Genomic DNA, 5,695 nt, shown 5'->3' with positions numbered 1-5,695 from the left:
GAAGTCAGTAACCAGAAAAACTTAGAAAAATGTTTAAAAAGAAGAAATCAGTAACCAGAAAAACTTAGAAAAATGTTTAAAAAGAAGAAATCAGTAACCAGAAAAACTGCGAAAAATGTTTAAAAAGAAGAAATCAGTAACCAGAAAAACTTAGAAAAATGTTTAAAAAGAAGAAGTGAGTAACCAGAAAAACTTAGAAAAATGTTTAAAAAGAAGAAATCAGTAACCAGAAAAACGGCGAAAAATGTTTAAAAAGAAGAAATCAGTAACCAGACAAACTGCGAAAAATGTTTAAAAAGAAGAAATCAGTAACCAGAAAAACTTAGAAAAATGTTTCAAAAGAAGAAGTGAGTAACCAGAAAAACTTAGAAAAATGTTTAAAAAGAAGAAGTGAGTAACCAGAAAAACTTAGAAAAATGTTTAAAAAGAAGAAATCAGTAACCAGAAAAACTTAGAAAAATGTTTAAAAAGAAGAAATCAGTAACCAGAAAAACTGCGAAAAATGTTTAAAAAGAAGAAATCAGTAACCAGACAAACTGCGAAAAATGTTTAAAAAGAAGAAATCAGTAACCAGGAAAACTTAGAAAAATGTTTAAAAAGAAGAAGTGAGTAACCAGAAAAACTTAGAAAAATGTTTAAAAAGAAGAAATCAGTAACCAGAAAAACTTAGAAAAATGTTTAAAAAGAAGAAATCAGTAACCAGAAAAACTGCGAAAAATGTTTAAAAAGAAGAAATCAGTAACCAGAAAAACTTAGAAAAATGTTTAAAAAGAAGAAGTGAGTAACCAGAAAAACTTAGAAAAATGTTTAAAAAGAAGAAATCAGTAACCAGAAAAACGGCGAAAAATGTTTAAAAAGAAGAAATCAGTAACCAGACAAACTGCGAAAAATGTTTAAAAAGAAGAAATCAGTAACCAGAAAAACTTAGAAAAATGTTTCAAAAGAAGAAGTGAGTAACCAGAAAAACTTAGAAAAATGTTTAAAAAGAAGAAGTGAGTAACCAGAAAAACTTAGAAAAATGTTTAAAAAGAAGAAATCAGTAACCAGAAAAACTTAGAAAAATGTTTAAAAAGAAGAAATCAGTAACCAGAAAAACTTAGAAAAATGTTTAAAAAGAAGAAATCAGTAACCAGAAAAACTGCGAAAAATGTTTAAAAAGAAGAAATCAGTAACCAGACAAACTGCGAAAAATGTTTAAAAAGAAGAAATCAGTAACCAGGAAAACTTAGAAAAATGTTTAAAAAGAAGAAGTGAGTAACCAGAAAAACTTAGAAAAATGTTTAAAAAGAAGAAATCAGTAACCAGAAAAACTTAGAAAAATGTTTAAAAAGAAGAAATCAGTAACCAGAAAAACTGCGAAAAATGTTTAAAAAGAAGAAATCAGTAACCAGAAAAACTTAGAAAAATGTTTAAAAAGAAGAAGTGAGTAACCAGAAAAACTTAGAAAAATGTTTAAAAAGAAGAAATCAGTAACCAGAAAAACGGCGAAAAATGTTTAAAAAGAAGAAATCAGTAACCAGACAAACTGCGAAAAATGTTTAAAAAGAAGAAATCAGTAACCAGAAAAACTTAGAAAAATGTTTCAAAAGAAGAAGTGAGTAACCAGAAAAACTTAGAAAAATGTTTAAAAAGAAGAAGTGAGTAACCAGAAAAACTTAGAAAAATGTTTAAAAAGAAGAAATCAGTAACCAGAAAAACTTAGAAAAATGTTTAAAAAGAAGAAATCAGTAACCAGAAAAACTGCGAAAAATGTTTAAAAAGAAGAAATCAGTAACCAGACAAACTGCGAAAAATGTTTAAAAAGAAGAAATCAGTAACCAGGAAAACTTAGAAAAATGTTTAAAAAGAAGAAGTGAGTAACCAGAAAAACTTAGAAAAATGTTTAAAAAGAAGAAATCAGTAACCAGAAAAACTTAGAAAAATGTTTAAAAAGAAGAAATCAGTAACCAGAAAAACTGCGAAAAATGTTTAAAAAGAAGAAATCAGTAACCAGAAAAACTTAGAAAAATGTTTAAAAAGAAGAAGTGAGTAACCAGAAAAACTTAGAAAAATGTTTAAAAAGAAGAAATCAGTAACCAGAAAAACGGCGAAAAATGTTTAAAAAGAAGAAATCAGTAACCAGACAAACTGCGAAAAATGTTTAAAAAGAAGAAATCAGTAACCAGAAAAACTTAGAAAAATGTTTCAAAAGAAGAAGTGAGTAACCAGAAAAACTTAGAAAAATGTTTAAAAAGAAGAAGTGAGTAACCAGAAAAACTTAGAAAAATGTTTAAAAAGAAGAAATCAGTAACCAGAAAAACTTAGAAAAATGTTTAAAAAGAAGAAATCAGTAACCAGAAAAACTTAGAAAAATGTTTAAAAAGAAGAAATCAGTAACCAGAAAAACTTAGAAAAATGTTTAAAAAGAAGAAATCAGTAACCAGAAAAACGGCGAAAAATGTTTAAAAAGAAGAAATGAGTAACCAGAAAAACTTAGAAAAATGTTTAAAAAGAAGAAATCAGTAACCAGAAAAACGGCGAAAAATGTTTAAAAAGAAGAAATCAGTAACCAGAAAAACTTAGAAAAATGTTTAAAAAGAAGAAGTGAGTAACCAGAAAAACTTAGAAAAATGTTTAAAAAGAAGAAATGAGTAACCAGAAAAACTTAGAAAAATGTTTAAAAAGAAGAAATCAGTAACCAGAAAAACTTAGAAAAATGTTTAAAAAGAAGAAATGAGTAACCAGAAAAACGGCGAAAAATGTTTAAAAAGAAGAAATCAGTAACCAGAAAAACGGCGAAAAATGTTTAAAAAGAAGAAATCAGTAACCAGACAAACTGCGAAAAATGTTTAAAAAGAAGAAATCAGTAACCAGAAAAACTTAGAAAAATGTTTCAAAAGAAGAAGTGAGTAACCAGAAAAACTTAGAAAAATGTTTAAAAAGAAGAAGTGAGTAACCAGAAAAACTTAGAAAAATGTTTAAAAAGAAGAAATCAGTAACCAGAAAAACTTAGAAAAATGTTTAAAAAGAAGAAGTGAGTAACCAGAAAAACTTAGAAAAATGTTTAAAAAGAAGAAATCAGTAACCAGAAAAACTTAGAAAAATGTTTAAAAAGAAGAAATCAGTAACCAGAAAAACGGCGAAAAATGTTTAAAAAGAAGAAATGAGTAACCAGAAAAACTTAGAAAAATGTTTAAAAAGAAGAAATCAGTAACCAGAAAAACGGCGAAAAATGTTTAAAAAGAAGAAATCAGTAACCAGAAAAACTTAGAAAAATGTTTAAAAAGAAGAAGTGAGTAACCAGAAAAACTTAGAAAAATGTTTAAAAAGAAGAAATGAGTAACCAGAAAAACTTAGAAAAATGTTTAAAAAGAAGAAATCAGTAACCAGAAAAACTTAGAAAAATGTTTAAAAAGAAGAAATGAGTAACCAGAAAAACGGCGAAAAATGTTTAAAAAGAAGAAATCAGTAACCAGAAAAACGGCGAAAAATGTTTAAAAAGAAGAAATCAGTAACCAGACAAACTGCGAAAAATGTTTAAAAAGAAGAAATCAGTAACCAGAAAAACTTAGAAAAATGTTTAAAAAGAAGAAATCAGTAACCAGGAAAACTTGGAAAAAAACACTTAGAAAAATTTTCAGCAAAGTGTGAAAAATATTCTAAGTGTCAGCGGAGGAAAATGCTGAAGCATCGGGAAAGATTCGCAAACTTACACCGAACATGTGCTCCGAAGTGCCGGAGGAATTGGGTGAATTGAGCCCGGCAAATGGCCAGCTGTCGTTTTGTGCCTGCAGCCCGAAAACTTTAACTTTGTCTGTCGCGGAAGTCCGGACCGAGAAAAATCCAAACGGTTTTGACCGGACCGAGTTCCAGACCGATGCAGTCAAATTTGGAATTCAGACCCATTCAGTGCCACTTGTAGTTTTTCCGCAGTGAGGTTGGCGGGGTACCCGGAGATATATGGGAACACGATTTTTAGAACAAAATGGCGGCGCGGGACCGTTCTGAAAGGCATCCGAAAAACGGTTCCACGGGCATAGCACTTTAATGACAGGTATGAGTGCATGCCGGAGAGCTCTTGGAAGTCGAATTTTTGACACTTTGTCAATTTTTTGACAGATTTGACAAACTCTTTCTGTCTGTTCTAAGAGTCAGTCAGAGACTTGTGCGGCGGTCTTTTGACACTATTGGAGGGCGGGCAAACCCCACGTTGACTCCGGCCGTCCCTCCACAGGCGCTCGTGTCCAAAATGAAGGCGAGAGACGCGAGTGGCCTGGTTCCCTTGGGTGTTGCCAAGAAGGCTGCGGGCTGACCGTTGCCTGAGCACTCCCTAAAGCCTCTTGTGATGAGAGCAGACCTCGCCTGCCGCACGACCGGCTCTGGGAGTCGTTGGGCCGCTATTTGTGAATAGTCTGGTCCTCCTCTGCCACCCGGACAAGCGCGATGGCTCTGCCGCCCTGCGGTGCTCGTCACCCAGGTTTGGGGAACACGATACTCGTAACAAAAATAAAAGGCGGCTCGGGACCTGCAGGCGAAAGGGGTCCCGTGGTGCTAAGCACGTCGACTTCGGGTCTCGGTGCAAGCCGGAGAGCTCACGGAAGTCTAAAGTTTTCGGCACGTGGTCGAATCTTTTCAAAGGCTTACCCGGCTCTTTCCGTCCATTCTGAGAGTAAGTCAGAGGCCGGTGCGGAGGTCTCTTGACAATCGGAGGGGGTGGTGGCCCTCCGCAGGCGCTCGTGTCGAAAATGAAGGCGAGAGACGCGAGTGGCCTGGTTCCCCTGGGTGTTGCCAGGAAGGCTGCGGGCTGACCCTTGCCTGAGCACTCCCTAAAGCCTCTTGTGATGAGAGCAGACCTCGCGCGCCGCACGACCGGCTCTGGGAGTCGTTGGGCCGCTATCTGTGAATAGTCTGGTCCTCCTCTGCCACCCGGCCAAGTGCGATGGCTCTGCCGCCCTGCGGTGCTCGTCACGCAGGTATGGGGCACACGATGCTCGTAACAGCAAATAAAGGCGGCTCGGGACCTGCAGGCGAAAGGGGTCCCGTGGTGCTTAGCACGTCGACTTCGGGTCTCGGTGCAAGCCGGAGAGCTCACGGAAGTCTAAAGTTTTCGGCACGTGGTCGAATCTTTTGAAAGGCTTACCCGGCTCTTTCCGTCCATTCTGAGAGTCAGTCAGAGGCCGGTGCGGCGGTCTATTGACGACCGGAGGCTCCCATGGGTGTTGCGATGAGGGTGGAGGGCACAGAACCTTGCCTTAGCACTCCCTAATAAAGCCTCTTGTGAAGAGAGCAGACCTCGCGCGCCGCACGACCGGCTCTGGGAGTCGTTGGGCCGCTATCTGTGAATAGTCTGGTCCTCCTCTGCCACCCGGCCAAGTGCGATGGCTCTGCCGCCCTGCGGTGCTCGTCACGCAGGTATGGGGCACACGATGCTCGTAACAGCAAATAAAGGCGGCTCGGGACCTGCAGGCGAAAGGGGTCCCGTGGTGCTTAGCACGTCGACTTCGGGTCTCGGTGCAAGCCGGAGAGCTCACGGAAGTCTAAAGTTTTCGGCACGTGGTCGAATCTTTTGAAAGGCTTACCCGGCTCTTTCCGTCCATTCTGAGAGTCAGTCAGAGGCCGGTGCGGCGGTCTATTGACGACCGGAGGCTCCCATGGGTGTTGCGATGAGGGTGGAGGGCACAGAACCTTGCCTTAGCACTCCCTAATAAAGCCTCTT

This window comes from Chiloscyllium punctatum, unplaced genomic scaffold, assembly GCF_047496795.1.
Source record: "Chiloscyllium punctatum isolate Juve2018m unplaced genomic scaffold, sChiPun1.3 scaffold_321, whole genome shotgun sequence".
Classification (NCBI taxonomy): domain Eukaryota; kingdom Metazoa; phylum Chordata; class Chondrichthyes; order Orectolobiformes; family Hemiscylliidae; genus Chiloscyllium; species Chiloscyllium punctatum.
This window is presented reverse-complemented; position numbering follows the sequence as displayed.